The sequence below is a fragment of the Amblyraja radiata genome, chromosome 38 (assembly GCF_010909765.2).
Source record: "Amblyraja radiata isolate CabotCenter1 chromosome 38, sAmbRad1.1.pri, whole genome shotgun sequence".
Lineage (NCBI taxonomy): Eukaryota > Metazoa > Chordata > Chondrichthyes > Rajiformes > Rajidae > Amblyraja > Amblyraja radiata.
In genome coordinates, this window is record NC_045993.1 from 17810816 (window position 1) to 17830155 (window position 19340).

The 19340-nt window shown below is 45.5% G+C and overlaps 1 long non-coding RNA gene, 1 other non-coding gene and 1 pseudogene across 2 annotated transcripts in view; all 3 read right to left on the reverse strand.

The window, feature by feature from the left end:
• The window catches only part of LOC116966989, a 33174-nt gene extending 15651 nt beyond the window's left edge, over positions 1-17523 (reverse strand). Inside the window, exons 1-2 of the long non-coding RNA XR_004410106.1 lie at positions 17380-17523; positions 14823-15011 (exon numbers count right to left, since the gene is read on the reverse strand). This is a non-coding gene — a long non-coding RNA (uncharacterized LOC116966989). The remainder of the gene's footprint in view (positions 1-14822; positions 15012-17379) is intronic.
• LOC116967170 lies at positions 15183-15357 on the reverse strand (annotated as a pseudogene).
• Positions 17524-17737: 214 nt separating the features above from the next.
• Positions 17738-17933, reverse strand: LOC116967152. Its single transcript, XR_004410163.1, has one exon. It is a non-coding gene; the product is annotated as a U2 spliceosomal RNA (small nuclear RNA).
• Positions 17934-19340: the final 1407 nt, after the last annotated feature.

Here is a 19340-nt window from a genome sequence, read left to right on the forward strand (position 1 = left end):
GGCAGCCTCTTCAAGGGAAGCACAGTCACTGGGCCATTGTAATGACACAGAGAAAAGAAGCAAACAAACATAAAGGTGTGAACGCTCCGTCTCATCTCCTTCCGCTGCAAATTCTGGCAAACACAACTGCCATTCAATATGATCATGGCTGATATTACATAATCAGTACCCCATTCCTGCTTTTCCCCCATATCCCTTGATTCCCTTAGTCCAAAGAGCTATATCTAACTCACTTGAAAGCATCCAGTGAATTGGCCTCCACTGCCTGCTGTGGCAGAGAAGTCCACTGATTCACAACTCTCTGGGTGAAAAAGTTTTCCCTCATCTCAGTCCTAACGGGCCAACCACTTATTCTTATACTGTGACCCCTGGTTCTGGACGCCCCCCAACACGGGAAATATTTTTGCTGCATCTAGCCTGTCCAAACCTTTAAGAATTTTATATGTTTCTATAAGATACCCTCTCATCCTTCTAAATTCCAGCGAATACAAGCCCAGTTGACCCATTCTTTTATCATATGTCAGTCCCGCCATCCCAGGAATTAACCTGGTGAACCTACGCTGCACTCCCTCAATAGCAATAATATCCTTCCTCAAATTAGGAGACCAAAACTGCACACGATACTCCAGGTGCATCCACAAATATGTGGTTGTCGCGTTGTGACACACGGGTAGCGTGTGGGTAGCGCGGGACGGGTGCATGGACAGGCGTGGAGTTGCACGCGGTATTGCGCAGCGCTCCACGATTTTGTACTGCACAAAATCCTCGTACGCCACCTGCGTGATGTAAGTCCGTTTCCAGCACCAATACATAACAGGAAATCATGCTTGAAATTTTCTTCTGGAATAAACTTCTGGAATTTTTTGAGGAAGTGGAATGGATAAGGAAGAGCCAGTGGATGTGGTAATTCTGCACTTTCAAAAAGCCTTTGACAAGGCTTTCAAAGCCTTTCAAAAAGCCTTTGGCAGGAGATTGTGCAAAATTCGAGCACGTGGTATTGGAGGTAGGGTATTGACATGGATAAAGAACTGGTTGGCAGACAGGAAGCAAAGAGTAGGAATTAACGGGTCCTCTTCTGAATGGCAGGAACTGAGGGATTGTTTCATTTGCTTGTGTGCATGTATAAAATCGACATCTTTGCACTATTTCTGTTGGTCTTGGCAAGAAGTGAGCATGTAAAGCCTCCTTACATTCCTTGTTCGTTTTACTAGCCGGCTCAGCTGGCTGCCGCAATGCCCTTACGGTGTGATAACCCTTGCTTCCTAAACCGGTAAGGAACAATGCTCTTTGCTTCTCTTCTGTAGTGATATAATTTGAAGTGAACCAAGCCTCTAAGACTTTGGTCCATTCCTCAAAAGTATAACCAGATTCTAACTGGGGCACATTCCCTACTATTAGATTAGCCATAGTTACACTGTTGCTACTCAGGTACACAACGTGCCGTTCTCTTACACAATGTTCTCTGCAATGGACTTAATTCCTTTAAATATATCACTGAGCAGTTATCCAGTAAATTCACTACTAATAATCCTCTTATACTAATCGATTTATACTAATATACCAATATAATATACTAATAATCAATTTACACCAACATACTAATATTAATAATGTACTAATATAATAATATACCAATATATTTCAAGCCATATACATGCAATGCACACGTATATCCTCTTAATTATTGTTATCGTAAAGTCCAGCTTTTGCTACGATTAATTCACCGGTCCGACTTGACTATCTCATCGGTGACTTCTCGGGCTGTCCTCACGGGCTGGCTTTGCTGGCTGCACCGCTTACCGATGTGTCACCCCGTTATCACCGGCGCTGCCTCTCGGAGACTCGGCTTCTCGTCATTGGTGGCGATTCGGCCGTGGGCTGCATGGGCACTGGACACTCACTCGACGTCGGTGGCGTTTACTGGACTTGGCCGTGGGCTGCACGGCACTGGAAAGCGTTTAAGGTAAGCAACCAGCATCGTTCTGCTTCCTGGGCTTCTAGTTTCTAGCTGCGCTGCCCCGCTACAGCACAGCTTGTTGCCTGGCCATCGTGCGTTCCCGTTCCACCTTTTTGCCCGCCAAATACATACGTGTCTTTAACTTTCTGTTCGATCTTGAGAAAAGCCTCAAAACGGCCGCAATTCTGTTCCTGCTAACGGAATCGACATCCTCGTCTCCAAATTGTTATGTATTGGAGCAGGAAACTGACTTAAATAAGACTCGGAACACACAGGTACTTAACAAGCTTCTTGTATTGAAATCGCCATCTTTAGTCTCTCTGCGCATGAGTACAATTGCACAAGACATTCCAATATGCTAATCATATTCTCATATACAACATTTCCCCATCATAAATCCATGCTGACTGATCCTGTCACTGCTTACCAAATGCGCTGCTATTAAATCTTTAATAATGGACTCAAGCATCTTCCCCACTCCGGATGTAAGGCTAACTGGTCTAATTCCCTGTTTTTTCTCCCTCCCTCCTTTCTCAAAATGTGAGGTTACATTAGCTACCCTCCAGTCCACAGGAACTGATCCAGAGTCGAGAGAACATTGGAAAATGATCACCTATGCATCCACAATTTCTAGACCAACCTCCTTATGTACTCTGGGATGCAGACCATCAGGCCCTGGGGATTGCCTTCAGTCCCAACAGTCAACCCAACACCATTTCCTGACTAATGTGGATTCCCTTCAGTTCCTCCCTCCCATTAGATCCTCGGTGAAAGCTTCATCTCTCAACACAAAGTAAATTTTACAACAGAACCACATCTCCACTGGGCACAGGAACACCGGTTCCGTAGTCTAGCTTTCCAATTAATTCCTGAAGACTATGGAAGGTGCCCCATCTGTGCACATCCCAACAAGGCGTTCCCAGCCAAGCTCATGTTTGATGAGGAAGGCTTCCAGCATTCTGAACACATCTTCTTCCCCGAGTGGTAATGGCCAATGGCTCTGAGATCATGTACTCCTCCTTCATGGCTTCTCCATCGAGGTAACGAACGTAGACTTGCAGTTGGGAACATGAGCATCTGTTGACTCGTCCAGTTGCAGTGAATACACTGGACTGCTCTTCACAGTGAACACTACGCAGCAGAATATTACTCATATCCCAGATTCGACTTGTGACTGTGTCATTCAAAAGGGAAATCTGCCTGAACTTGTTTGACTGCTGCACCAACATTGCTGCTTCGAGAAGGCATGGCTTGATAAGCTCTTCACCGATGCTGTGAGGTTTCTTAGTCTGTGCGATTCGATAAGCAATCCGGTATGAAGCCTCCACCGTTGCTTCAATTTGATGAGCGCAGTGAGCCGTCGAATCGATGCGGGAACCCTTGAGTACGGCTTCTTTTAGTTTGAAATAGTCCACACCCTTCCCCGCCAGGTCGCTGTGACAAGACTCCAAATGGATCTTCAGTTTGCTGGGCTTCATGCACTCATGGCTCAAAACCTTGGCACAGATAACACATTGCGGCTTGACCACGGATTTTTGAACAATGCTTGTGAAGCCGAACTTGAGAAATGCTTCACTGTACATGCGCGTCTTGGAAGACAAGGTTCACAAAACACATGGTATATGCAGGGCCTCAGGGGAATTTTATCAGTGGGTACAAAGTTTACTTCAGGCCCATACCGTTCTCCATTAGTCATCCTGTTTTTATCTACTATGGGTTTTATGCCATGAGCTGTAGCCTGTAAGGCAACAATGGGTATGGAAGATGAGAGAGTGGTGGAATGGAGCGCTTCAAACATTTGTTTTGAACATCTTTGTCAAGTCAGGTTTATTCGTCACATACACATACGAGATGTGCAGTGAAATGAAAAGTGGCAATGCTCGCGGACTTTGTGCAAAAAGACAAACAAACAAACAACCAAACAAAATATAAACACAATCATAAACACGCACATATTCTTTTACATATTAAATATTGGAAGGAAAAACGTTCAGTAAAGTTACTCCCTGGTGAGATAGGAGTTTACAGTCCGAATGGCCTCTGGGAAGAAACTCCTCAAACTCACCGTTCTCACAGCATGGCAACGGTGGCGTTTGCCTGACCGTAGCAGCTGGAACAGTCCATTGCAGGGGTGGAAGGGGTCTCCCATGATTTTATTGGCTCTGGAGTTGCACCTCCTGATGTATAGTTCCTGCAGGGGGGCGAGTGATGTTCCCATAGTGCGTTCGGCCGAACGCACTACTCTCTGCAGAGCCTTCTTGTCCTGGGCAGAGCAGTTCCCAAACCAGATGGTAATATTTCCGGACAGGATGCTTTCCACAGCCGCTGAGTAGAATCACTGGAGGATCCTCGGAGACACTCTGAATTTCCTCAATTGCCTGAGGTGGTAAAGGCGCTGCCTTGCCTTACTCACGAGTGCTGCGGCGTGTGATGTCCATGTCATATCCTCAGAGATGTGGACTCCCAGATATTTAAAACCGCTCACCCTATCCACAGTATCCCCATTTATCCTCAATGGTGTGTATGTCCTCGGATGATGTGCCCTCCTAAAGTCCACGATCAGCTCCTTAGTTTTTTTGATGTTCAAGAGGAGGCTGTTGTCCTGGCACCAGAGCGCTAGATCAGCCACCTCCTCCCAGTTGGCCTTCTCATCGTTGTCTGAGATCAGGCCCACCACCACAGTGTCTTCAGCAAACTTAATTATTGAGTTGGAGCTGAACCTAGCCACACAGTCATGTGTGTACAGGGAGCACAATAGGGGGCTGAGGACGCAACCCTGGGGCGATCCTGTGCTCAGGGTGAGGGGTGAGGGACTTCGATGTATTCCCTCCCATCTTGATTACTTGGGGCCTGGCGGTGAGAAAGTCCAGAGCCCAGGCACACAGGGGGGTGTTGAGCCCTAATTCCAGTAGCTTCCCGGCCAGTCTGGTGGGGACTATCATGTTGAAGGCTGAACTGAAGTCTATGAACAGCATCCTCACATAGCCCCCCTTCTGGCTGTCAAGATGAGAGAGAGCAGTGTGCAAAATCTGGGAGACCGCATCGTCCGTGGATCTGTTCGGACGGTATGCGAACTGCAATGGGTCCATGAGTACAGGCCCAGTGCCGTCAAAGATTCCTCTGAGACGATCTGTTAATGGTCACTGTTAAGCGCTTGTTAAATGTCACTATTATCACCATATTAACACGATGTGAGGGAGAGAGAGACGAGGGCGGGCTGTTGCCTTTTGACCTCACATTAGAGAATCCAATGCTCACACCATCGTTGCGTTGGGGTGGGTCCTGATCACTTGGGGCGAGCACAAATTGAAAGGTTTCAAAAAGGAGTGAACCCTGTGAGGTGAGGCCTGCCTGCCTGCGTCTCACAAATACAGGCAAGGCAGTCCCTCCAAGGGAAGCACAGCCACTGAGCCATTGTAATCAAAGATTATAGAGGAGCAAGATAGACCACTCCTCGAAAAACGCGTAGTATGACGTGTTTGACTGTCGACGCCATTTTTTGAGGCATTTTTTTGGGCTCCCCCCCCCCCCCCCACACTGTCATGGCGTCCTTATCTAAATTTCATCTCACTGCTCCGCTATCAATTGTTCAAATCGTAAATCTAAACGACCCGACCTGTCATTCTTTAGGTTCCCCATAAAAAAGAAAAGTAAGAAAATATTATTATTATTTTCAGTCGATATTCTGTCGTGAAAATGTTATTTTCTGTTCTCCCATCAACGGCCATTGGGAAGCTAGGTTTGTCAGTACATTAGAAAGTTATTAGACTTATTTTTAATAGATCTTTACTTACCATAATAATAAAGACAATTTTAACACTTCTGTACGTTTTTGGTTTTGTTCTTGTAAGGGATTGGTCTCCAAAATATGGCCCGCGGGACACATTAGGCCCAGTGACCAGGAGATTTTTCGAGCTCAGATTCGAGTCCGAGAACGCGGCGGCTGTTACCCGTTATATTCCTCGAATTGTCGATACATCACAAGCAAAGATCACAAGCCCGCCGTGAAGAAGGGTGCAATCAAATATTATACAACTCTGCTCTATCATCTTTGGGTGCAATGGTGGGCCGGGGGGTTCGGCGGCGGCGGCCGCAATCAAAGATACGAGAGGAGATCTGCTCTATAATCTTTGGTCGGAATGGGACGGCTGCGCGTTATAATGTGCTATCGTTCCACTCCCCCTCCTCCCTGTCCCCTTCTCCCTCTCCCCCCTTTCCCCCTTCTCCCTCTCCCCCTTCTCCCTCTCCCCCATCTCCCTCTCCCCTCTCCCCCCTTCTCTCGATCTCTCTTCTCTCGATCTCTCTCCCCTCTCTTCTCTCGATCTCTCGCTCTCCTCTCTTCTCTCGATCTCTCTCTCCCTCTCTTCTCTCGATCTCTCTCTCTCTCCCTCTCTTCTCTCTCCCTCTCTTCTCTCGATCACCCTCCCTTCCCTCTCTCCCTCACTTCCCTCTCTCCCTCCCTTACCTCTTCGTGAGAGTTGGCAGCTCTGCTATGCCTTGGGTCCAAAAGAGGATAGAAAGAAAATACTTAATGGTCTTTGTAAGAAGATTTTAATAAGCTCTTCTACATTTAAGATAAATTGACATATTAGAGGCAAAAAGCATCTTCAACATACAGGTCTCTCCACACAACTGAAAACAATTGCATTTAAGTGATATATCATCCATTGTTCAGGCATGTAGTTATGATCATCTTTTTTCTTATTAGTTAATCCTAAATTATATCTCCTGTAATTTCAGATGTCAACAGTGGGTCCAGAATACTCGTCGACATGATCTCCTGCACCGAACTGCAGAGTATTTGTCAAATAACTGCCGTCTTATGTACATTGTGTGAAATTGTGATTTGTTATCTGCACAAAACTAATGCAAATGGCGATATATTTATTATTGTATCTACGTTGGACATTTTGCTCTTTGGTGTCAGAATTGGTGGGAGATTGCAACCTTCACGTGGTCCGCCCTGTTTCGACAAATCCAATAAACCTGGTGTGCACAGTCAAATAAGATCAAATAGAACAAGTTGTCCTACAACTTTAGGCTGTGCACGCCATACGCAAGAAGAAGAAGAAGAAGAAGTGTCAGAACGCAGTCTGAAGAAGGCTTCCGACCTGCAACATCACCTATTCCTTTTCTCCAGAGATGCTGCCTGACCCACAGAGTTACTCCAGCATTTTGTGTCTATCTCTGTTTAGATTGGATTCGTGGGTGGAGATTGCGGCTGGTCTGGTGATCTAGAACGAGGGCCAAAGTCTCAGAATATGGGTCATGATATTTAGTAATGAGACAAGGAGCAGTTTCTTCACTCAAGGGCTGGGAATCTTGGAATTCTTTATCGCGTGAGATGGTGGAAGTCGAGTCCTTGAAAGGAGAGATATTTCTTTTCAAATACGAAAAGGATGAAGGATAATGGAGAGAATGTGGGAATAAGGTGTTGAGTTGCAGGATCAACAATAATCTTACTGATGGTGGTGTGAACTTAGATGGCTTATCCTTGTTTCTATTTCTTACAGAGATACAGCGCGGAAACAGGCCCTTTGGCCCACCGCGTCCGCTTTGACCAGCGATCCCCGCACACTAACACCATCCTACACACACTAGGGACAATTTACACTTATACCAAGCCTACAAACCTGTATGTCTTTGGAGTGTGGGAAGAAACCGAAGATCTCGGAGAACACCCATTCAGTCACGGGGAGAATGTACGAACTCTGTACAGACAGCACCCACTGTAAGGCAGCAACTTTACCGCTGCACCACCATGCCGCCCTTAATCCACTAGGGCACTAGGTTACAATAAACTTCCTACATATTCCAGGAATGCATCTCATATGAGGAAAAATTTAAAAGACTAGGCTTGTATTCACTGGAGTTTAGAAGGATGAGGGGCATATCTTATCATATTTTTTACAGTGTACTATGTTTACAGATTCTGTTGTGCTGCTGAAAGTAAGAATTTAATTGTTCTATCTGGGACAAGCTAGATGCAGGAAATTGTTCTACATGACAATAAAACACTCTTGTTAGATGCAAGGGGATCTTATAGAAACATATAAATGAATAAAAAGACTGAACAAGCTAGATACAGGAAAAATGTTCCCAATGTTGGGCGAGTCCAGAACCAGGGGCCACAGTCTTAGAACAAAGGGGACGCCATTTAAGACAGGTGAGAAAAAACTTTTTCACCTAGAGAGTTGTGAATTTGTGGAATTCCCTGCCACAGAGGGCAGTGTGGATTTAAGAGAGAGTTAGATAGATCTCTTGGGGCTAGTGGAATCAAGGGATATGGGGAGAAGGCAGGCACGGGTTATCAATTACGGCTGATCAGCCATGATCACAATGAATGGCGGTGCTGGCTCGAAGGGCCAAATGGCCTCCTCCTGCACCTATTTTCTATGTTTCTAGAACACTCATCCAGCAATCCTCGAGCCCACCAGCTCATCCCGTAGTCAATTCATCAGCTTTTCCATAAGAACTTCCATCAGTTCTTCCAAAAGAATGACAATCATACAATCTCGATTACCCTCAGCCCATCAAGCAGCCCCTTAATTCACCCAGAAGTCTGAACTATTGAATGCTCACTGCATCTCTTTCCATGTCGGCAAGTTAATATCCAGCTGCATGAACCATGAGAAAAGGGAATAAATAGATGCATGTGGTGCAGTGATTTGTGCAGCACTATAGGCCTGGAGACCAAGAGGAGTTCACCATTGAACGGAGTTTGAACGGGGGGCTTGAGGCCCCCGACCGAGGAAGAACAAAAGGAAGGGACTTGAACTTTATTTCGCCTTCCATCACAGTGAGGAATGTGTAGGAGTCACTGGTGAATGTCCGTATTAAAATGTGTTTTTGAGTGCTATTGCTTTTAATTGTATGACTGACCTGGCCAATGAAATTCCTTGTATGTTACAAAACATACTTGGCAAATAAAATCTGATTATGATTCTGAAAAGCCTTTCCCTTCCATACTCTTTCCTCTCTTTGATCTTTTTGCAGTTGACTGCCTTTCTGTACTTGTTGCAAGAGATTGTCGCGGACTCCAGCATCCTCGGAGAATGTAGAATTAAAGGCAGAGGCAATGCCAGTTTTAATGATGGTTATTTGCCTCAAGATTGGATTATTGTATCTCCAGAACCTCCCCAGAGGCTCTGGGAGACACAAAGTTCAAGAGGGAACACAAAAAGCCTAATTAGGAAGAATATTAAGAGTAAGACTTTCAATTAAAATACTGTAATTGATGGAACCTTGCCTTTAAATTGGTTCTTGGATGAAACCCTGATGGCTCTCACATTGTCTCTTTAAATTTACTCTCCTTTTCACACTTGCATTAAAACACACAGCCACCGCCATTCACAGTGATATTGCCCGGCAGTCTCATAATTACAGTCAACACATCCACCTTGACAGCCACACAAAATGATGTAAATAAAAATTGTTTTCCTTGTTTAAGAAGTTCAATTTAGAATTATTTGAAATTGTGGGGGTTGGTACAAAATACTGCTGACCCACAAATGTGTTGCTATGAGACATTCACATTTTAAAAAATCCATGTCTCAAAAAAAGCAAGAAGGTGCCCATGTTATTTGACCAACTTATCAGATGAATTTAAATATGTAGGTATGTATGCATTAGTTTTGCTCCTAATTCCCTTTTCCAAATCATTAATATATATGGTAAACAGTTGCGGCCCCAACACCAAGCCTTGCGGCAAAAAAATCCAGAAGATTAGTCAAACATGATTTCCCTTTCATAAATCCATGTTGACTTGGACTAATTATTTTACTGCTATCCAAATGCCCCATTATTACATCTTTAATAATTGACTCCAGCATCTTTCACACCACCAAAGTCGGGCTAACTGGTCTGTAATTCCCCGTTTTCTCTCACGCTCCTTTCTTGAAAAGTGGGATAGCATTAGCTATCCTCCAATCCACAGGAACTGATCGTAAATCTATTGATTGTTGGAAAATGATCATATGTATAAATATATATGTATGTGTATATATACATGTATGTGTATAAATGCATGTATATGTATATGTGTGTATATATGTATGTATGTATATGTTTATATATGTGTATATGTATGTGTGCATATGTATGTATGTGTGTATAGATGTATGTGTATATATATGTATGTGTATAAATATATATATATATATGCATATATTTATTATTACTATATAATTATATATATAATTGCCTTTATGGTTTATGTATATCATCTTACAAGACAAATGAATTAATAGTGATTATTTAAATCAAAGTTGCTTCTGATCCATGAGAATAAACTTTATTATCTCTAACTTGCCTCTCACACACAGACACACATTCATATAAATATATAAAATATATATACGTTAAATTTAATTTTGTGCAGTGTGTGTTAAAGCAATACAAGGGAAACTACACAATACAATGCAAGGGAAACTACGCAAAGGAGGGGGCTGTTCCCGCTACAAGATACTCGAGGATCGAGGATCTTTGCTTTGGATCAAAGATTATGGAGGAGCTCTATAATCTTTGCTTTGGATTTCAGCGGGTGGCATACCGGAAGTCGCGTGTCGCATTAAGAAATGGCGGCCGTGACGTTCCGTCACGTACTACACGTCAGTCCATTGGATTTCGGAGGAGTGGTCTATCTTGCTCCTCTATGATCTTTGATTGTAATGACACAGAGAAAAAAAGCAAACAAACAAAAAGGTGTGAACGGCTCCGTCTCATCTCCTTCAGTTGCAAATTCTGGCAAACACAACACCCCCACCGTGGCTTTCAGCATTCCTTGCAACTGGGATGGTTTTCTCTCGCCCCCTAGGAACAGGGATTGTTTCATTTGCTTCTGTGCATGTATAAAATCGACATCTTTGCACTATTAGAGTGTAAGAAGTGAGCATGTAAAGCCTACTTACATTCCTTGTTCGTTTTACTAGCCGGCTTAGCTGGCTGCAGCAATGCCCTTAGGGTGTGATAACCCTTGCTTCCTAAGGAACAATGCTCTTTGCTTCTCTTCTGTAGTGATATAATTTGGAGTGAACCAAGCCTCTAAGACTTTGGTCCATTCCTCAAAGTATAACCAGATTCTAACTTGGGCACATTCCCTACTATTAGATTAGCCATGGTTACACTGTTGCTACTCAGGCACACAACGTGCCGTCCTCTGGCACAATGTTCTCTGCAATGGACTTAATCCCTTTTAGGCTGTGGGCCGAGGAGCTTTATTCTGCAGTTTCGTGACCCAAGTCACCAAACTACATGAAATGTTCACATATTGTGTAAAAAAAATTATATAAATCACCCCTGAAACTCGATATGAAGAAGACTTGCACATTTTTATTAAATTAGAGAAAAACCGGAAAAATTTCGGGTATTTTTTAACCAATCTCCAATTTTTTTGTCCAACTGGTGAATCTCTGGAACTCTCTGCCACAGAGGGTAGTCGAGGCCAGTTCATTGGCTATATTTAAGAGGGAGTTAGATGTGGCCCTTGTGGCTAAGGGGATCAGAGGGTATGGAGAGAAGGCAGGTACGGGATACTGAGTCATATTGAATGGCGGTGCAGGCTCGAAGGGCCGAATGGCCTACTCCTGCACCTAATTTCTATGTAATCAAAGCACGTTTAACATTGAGTTGTCTGCCAGTTGGCCAATCACGCGCTTTGTTTCAGGCTAGCACACAAAATGGCTGAGGGGGCTTCACAGATGCCTGTTTTACTGGAGATACCGATTTGTTGTTCTGTGGAATAAATGTCGTGGAAACTTGCAGCAGGTAATTGTATTTAGTGGGAAAAGCATTAAAAAGGCTGAAGAAAGTGCTGCTGAGTTGATGGAAGTGTTGAAAGTGATGGAAGTCTTGAAAGCAAAGTCCCTGCTGAGGTCCTGGAACACAATGATCAAGAGCCAGGAACCAACTCTAACTAAAAGGTAAGATCTAAAGTCTGAATTTATGAAAATCTATCTGTATGGAGTTTAATTAATTTAATTGCACCCTTTTATAATGTGAATAAATTCATTCATTCACTTACTTAATTCATTCATGAAGTTGAGGGCCTAAACTATATGTGTCCATAACAGTCAATTAAACATTGTCACTAATGCCAGCCTGTTGTACAGTAATAAGTCTTTAACAGCTAATCTCGGAGCTGCCTGCGAAAACTTACCGGGAAAAAGTGCTCCGATCGCGGGACATAGGTACTCGCGGTAAAGTGAAGCTGCGGTCTCAATTAATAAGCGGCCGATTCGCGAAAACGGAGCCGTGGATCATCTCCGCGGGCGGGCAGGGGGGGGGGGGAAGGCTGTACATAGTGCCGTCTATAGCGGCCGTTATCAGACCCCGACAACGGGAAAAAAACGGAATGGAATTCTACTGGAATGGAAGCCTATAAATAGCGATCGATATCCCTCCGTTTTTTTCCTGTTGTCGGGGTCTGATATCGAGTTTCAGGGGTGATTTATATCATTTTTTTTACACAATTTGTGAAAATTTCATGTAGTTTGGTGACTTGGGTCACGAAATCCTTTTTCTAGACACATTTTTGATGCTCGGCCCACAGCCTATTTAAAAAAATCACTGAGCAGTTATCCAGTACATTCACTACTAATAATCCTCTTATACTAATCGATTTATACTAATATACCATTGGTGGCGGTTCGGCCGTGGGCTGCACGGCACTGGACACTCACTCGACGTCGGTGCCGATTACTGGACTTGGCCGTGGTCAGCACGGCACTGGAAAGTAGATAGATAGATAGATAGATAGATAGATAGACAGACAGACAGACAGACAGACAGACAGACAGACAGACAGACAGACAGACAGACAGACAGACAGACAGACAGACAGATATAGATATAGATATAGATATAGATATAGATATAGATATAGATATAGATATAGATATATTTGGGTTCGGTACATGATGGCACACTGCTTTAGTCACATTAACACTAATAACAACACAGATCACAGTAATAAATACCACATCACAAATCACAAATCTCACCAACAATACATAGTGCAAAAGAACAGACAAAGACCATAGACAAGACACTGTATACATCAAAAGTCCTTAATATTGACTGTTATTGGAGGGAATTGAGTGTTCTTATTGCTGAGGGGAAGAAACTGTTTTTAAAGCGGGTGGATTTTGTAGCAAGTGACCTGAGGCGCCTCCCTGAAGGGAGAGACTGGAAAAGGTGGTTTGCTGGATGGGAGGGGTCCGAGATGATCTTTATTGCCCGTTTTGAGGTACGTTGGAGGTAAATGGAATGGATTGAGGGGAAGGGGGAGTAGATGATCCCGGAGGCCTTGGAGACAATGCGCTGTAATCTGTGTAGTGAGTGACTGTCAGAGGTGACAGAACGCACCCTTGAGGGGCTCCTGTGTTGAGAGTCAGAGGGCTGGAGAGTTTTTCACCCACCTTGACTCTTTGCTGTCTGTTTGTCAGAAAGTGCAGAATCCAATGGCACATGGCTGGGTGAATGCTCTTGTCCAACAGTTTATTGTAGAGTTTAATTGGGTGTATAGTGTTAAAGGCCGAGCTAAAGTCTATAAACAGGATGCGTGCATAAGTGTTCGGTGATTCCAGATGATGTAGGGAGTAACGAAGAGCTAAGTTGATAGCATCCTCCACAGACCGGTTGGCGCTGTATGCAAATTGGAAAGGGTCCATGATGGGGGCAGTGTGTGTTTTCAGATGGGTGAGGACTATGTGCTCAAAGGCCTTCATGGCAACTGATGTTAGTGCAACAGGTCTAAAATCGTTCAGACAGCTCACCTTGGAGGACTTGGGCACAGGGATGATAATAGATGATTTAAAACACTGCGGGACTCTACATTGGCTGAGGGAATTGTTAAAGATGGAGGTGAACACAGGAGCCAGCTGAGCTGCACAGTGGTTGAGCGCAGCGGGGCTAAGGTAGTCTGGCCCTGCCGCTTTTCTTTTATTAAGATTTTTGAAGAAAATTAAGCAACCACCGTCGTTGTTCTGCTTGCTGGGCTTCTAGTTTCTAGCTTCTAGCTGCGCTGCCCTGCTACAGCACTGCTTGTTGCCTGGCCATCGTGCGTTCCCGTTCCAACTTTTTGCCCGCCAAATACATACTTGTCTTTAACTATCTGTTTGATCTTGAGAAAAGCTTCAAAATGATCGCAATTCTGTTCCTGCTAACGGAATTTACATCCTTGTCTCCAAATTGTTATGTATTGGTGCTGGAAACTGACTTAAATAAGACTCGGAACACACGGGTACTTAACAAGCTTCTTGTATTTAAATCGCCATCTTGAGTCTCTCTGCACATGCGTACAATTGCACAAGACATTCCAATATGCTAATCATATTCTCATACACAACATTTCCCCATCATAAATCCATGCTGACATCTCCACTGGGCACAGGAACACAGGTTCCGTAGCTCGACCACGGATTGCATTTCTTCCCCTCTCCTTTCCTTAGCCTAGCTTTCCAATTAAGTCCTGAAGACTTCTTGCAAACTTCTTTGAAAAGTTGCTCACCTGGCCTTGCCTTTCCCCTCCACCAGCCAGCCAGCCATCCAGCTGCTTGCTGCCTCTCCTCCTCAGCCTTAAACCTGGCTCGTGACAAATCCTTAAAGGCCTTGTCATTACCTCTGGTGCCACCCACGCACCCTCCGACCCATCCAGGCACACTAGCGACAGACAGACAGAGGCCTTGCCAATATACAGCCGACAGCGCAGTGCGCCGGCCGCCCTCCAGACCACGCTCCCAGAACGTGCGGCCAGGGCTTCTGTCGGGGGGACGGGTCCGCCACATTGACCAAACCATGGCTCGCCCTCCGGCTGCTCAATGGTGCTAAATTCACCCCTGCCCCCATCAGAGTCAGTGAGTCCTACCTTAGCGGTGTGGTACTCGCTGTGGTTGACGTGCAGCTCAGTCTCTTCTCTTCAGACCAACATCACCCCGATTGTGGCGACTTGATTGGCAGAGCCGACAATTGTGACTTTGAAGAATTTGCTGAAGATTTTTTTCTCCTTCAGGAAGTTTGGGTTGAAATGCGACCTCTTTTCCCTTGAAAGTATCCACTGGTGAAATAAAGGAAGGCAGAGCATTTGACTTGAGCAGTCCGTCAACACAGACACACGCACGCACGCAGACGCAGAAGTGAGAGAGGGCAATAGGCAGACACGCAGCTTTTAAGCAAGCGTGAGGAGGAATTTTTGTCTTTTCTTTTGAACTTTGAAAATCTCCCAAAAGGGAAGTGCACCGTTCCCAGAGGCACTGCCTTACTGGGTCGATGCGTGGAGTGGACGGAGCAAGCCTCTATTCCATCTCCCTGTTCCAAAAATCAATTTAATATATGGTCCCTAGATAAGGGACGTACCAGATATTAAACTGATAAGTACAGATTTTTTTTAAATTTCAAAATATACTTTATTCAATTGGTAAATATATACAATTCCTGAACCATTCAAACAAAATTGATCCGACATTTTCAGAGACTATACAAATGTTTTTATACCAAAGAGCGTCTTTCACCGAGTTGATGACCTTCCAGCAGCACTCGATGTCAGTCTCTGAATGTGTCCCTGGGAACAGTCCATAAATCACAGAGTCCTCTGTGACGGAGCTGTTCGGGATAAATCGTTCCAGGGACCCTTTCACACTTCTCCAGACTCTTTTTTCAAATCCACACTCTGCAAAGAGGTGGGCAACCGTCTCCTCTCCATAGCAACCGTCCCGGGGGCAGCGTGCGCTGGTAGTGAGGTTCCGACGGTGCAGGAAGGATCTAACTGAGAGGGCTCCCCTCACCGCCAGCCAAGCCAGGTCTTGGTGCTTGTTGGTCAGTTCTGGCGATGAGACATTTTGCCAGACAAGCTGGGCAGTCTGCTCTGGGAACCACGCCACCGGATCCCTGCCTGACTCAAGACCTTACAGGGAAACTGTCTGATTCCCACCCATTGATTTGGACTGCACTACGGATATTGATGTAGAGCAGTTTGATCCAATTTCGGATTCCCTCCCCAAAACCCATTTTGGAGAGCACGTCCCTCATGTACGTGTGCGATATCCTGTCGAAGGCCTTCTCCTAGTCCAAGCTGACTAGGCAGGCATCCACCCGTCTGTCCTGCACGTAGGCGATGGTATCTCTCAGCAGCGCTAGGCTGTCTGAGATTTTCCTGCCAGGTACAGCACAGGTTTGGTCCGGGTGGATCACCCGTCCCAGAGCAGACTTGACCCGGTTGGCGATGGCCTTAGACAGGATCTTGTAATCTACATTCAACAATGTTATGGGTCTCCAATTCTTTATATCCTTCCTCTCCCCCTTCTGCTTGTAGATTAGGGTGATGCTGCCCTTCCTCATGGAGTCTGACATGCTGCCGGCTAGAAGCATGTCGTTGTACACTTCCAGCAGGTCCGGGCCCACCCAGTCCCACAGAGCCGAATACAACTCGGCCGGTAAGCCATCGCTTCCGGGAGTTTTACTCGAGTCAAAGGAGCGGATGGAGCCAGTCAGCTCCTCTAGGGTCAGTGGTTGGTCCAGACTCTCCCACTTTAATCTTTAATACAGCCATTTCCCCACTCCGGATGTAAGGCTAACTGATCTATAATTCCCTGTTTTTTCTCTCCCTCGATCCTTTCTCAAAAAGTGAGGTTACATTAGCTACCCTCCAGTCCACAGGAACTGATCCAGAGTCAAGAGAACATTGGAAAAGGATCACCAATGCATCCACAATTTCTAGACCAACCTCCTTGAGTACTCTGGGATGCAGACCATCAGGCCCTGGGGATTGCCTTCAGTCCCAACAGTTTACCCAACACCATTTCCTGACTAATGTGTATTTCCTTCAGTTCCTCCCTCCCACTAGATCCTCGGTGAAAGCTTCATCTCTCAACACAAAGTAAATTTTGCAACAGAACCACATCTCCACTGGGCACAGGAACACCGGTTCCGTAGCCCGACCACGGATTGCATTTCTTCCCCTCTCCTTTCCTTAGTCTAGCTTTCCAATAGATTCCTGAAGACTTCTTGCAAACACGTGAGAGGCTTCTCAGAGCAATTTAGAAAAGTTGCTCACCTGGCCTTGCCTTTCCCCTCCACCAGCCAGCCAGCCATCCAGCTGCTTGCTGCCTCTCCTCCTCAGCCTTAAACCTGGCTTGTGACAAATCCATAAAGGCCTTGTCATTACCTCTGGCGCCACCCCGCACCCCCCGACCCATCCAGGCACACGAGCAACAGAGAGACAGACAGATAGACGCCTTGCCAATACACAGCCGACAGCGCAGTGCGCCGGCCGCCTTCCCGTCCATTCATCCCAGAACGTGCGGCCAGGTCTTCTGTCGGGGGGTCGGGTGCGCCACATTGACCAAACCATGGCTCGCCCTCCGGCCAATCACTGGTGCGAAGGCGCTAAATTGAGCACTGCCCCCGTCAGAGTCAGTGAGTCCTACCTTAGCGGTGTGGTACTCGCTGTGGTTGAAGTGCAGCTCAGTCTCTTCTCTTCAGACCGACATCACCCCGATTGTGGCGACATGATTGGCAGTGCTGACAATTGTGACTTTGAAGAATTTGCTGAAGATTTTTTTCTCCTTCCGGAAGTTGGGTTGAAATGCGACCTCTTTTCCCTTGAAAGTATCCACTGGTGAAATAAAGGAAGGCAGAGCATTTGACTTGAGTAGTCCGTCAACACAGACACACGCACGCACGCAGACGCAGAGTGAGAGAGGGCAGCAGGCAGACACGCAGCTTTTAAGCAAGCGTGAGGAGGAATTTTTGTCTTTTCTTTTGAACTTTGAAAATCTCCCAAAAGGGAAGTGCACCGTTCCCAGAGGCACTGCAATACTGGGTCGATGCGTGGAGTGGACGGAGCAAGCCCCTATTCCATCCCCCTGTTCCAAAAATCAATTTAATATATGGTCCCTAGATAAGGGACGTATCAGATATTAAACTGATAAGAACAGATTTATTTTATTTTATTTTATTTTTTTAATTTCAAAATAGTGACGTCACAGGCACAAGGCTGGCTGCCGCAGCAGGAAGGGAAGGAGGGAGAGAGGAAGGAAGGCGGGCTGCACCGACCATTTCTTTATCACGCCGAGCCCACTCGGCTGCGAGCGAGCGACGACGTTTCTTGCGGTCGTGTTTCTCGAGCTGCGGAGGGTTAGGGACCACCTCGCGCGTACCCGTGGGAGCAGGACACTCGGCCCCTCGGGCCCCGTTCCGCCCTTTGTCAAGAGCGCGGCCCACTGTAAGGTCCGTGTACAGAAACTGTCAAAGACGCAGCCATTCCATCATGGCTGATCTATCCCGTACTAATCGAGAATCAATCTATCTATATCTGCCTTAAAAATATCCATTAACTTCTGCGGCAAAGAATTCCACAGTTTCACCGTCCTCTGTCTAAAGAAATTCTTCCTCATCTCCTTCCTGAAGGAACGTCCTTTAATTCAGAGGTTATGGCCTCTCGACCTAGACTCTCCCACTAATGGAAACATCCTCTCCACATCCACTCTATCCAAACTTTTCACTATTCGCTAAATTGCAATGAGATTACCCCCTCGTCCTTCTAAACTCCAGAGAGTACAGGCCCAGTGCCGTCAAACATTCCTCTGAGAAGAAAACGATCTGTTAACGGTCACTGTTAAGCAATTGTTAAATGTCACTATTATCACCATATTAACACGATGTGAGGGAGAGAGAGACGAGGGCGGGCTGTTGCCTTTTGACTGTTGCCTTTTGACCTCAAATTAGAGAATCCAATGTGCACACTACCGTTGGGTTGGGGTGGGTCCTGATCGCATGGGGCGAGCACAAATCGAAGGGTTTCAATAAAGAGTGAACCCTGTGAGGTGAGGCCTGCCTGCCTGCGTCTCACAAATATAGGCAAGGCAGCCTCTCCAAGGGAAGCACAGTCACTGAGCCATTGTAATGACACAGAGAAAAGAAGCAAACAAACATAAAGGTGTGAACGCTCCGTCTCATCTCCTTCCGCTGCAAATTCTGGCAAACACAACTGCCATTCAATATGATCATGGCTGATATTACATAATCAGTACCCCATTCCTGCTTTCCCCCCATATCCCTTGATTCCCTTAGTCCAAAGAGCTATATCTAACTCACTTGAAAGCATCCAGTGAATTGGCCTCCACTGCCTGCTGTGGCAGAGAAGTCCACTGATTCACAACTCTCTGGGTGAAAAAGTTTTTCCTCATCTCAGTCCTAACGGGCCAACCACTTATTCTTATACTGTGACCCCTGGTTCTGGACGCCCCCCAACACGGGAAATATTTTTGCTGCATCTAGCCTGTCCAAACCTTTAAGAATTTTATATGTTTCTATAAGATACCCTCTCATCCTTCTAAATTCCAGCGAATACAAGCCCAGTTGACCCATTCTTTTATCATATGTCAGT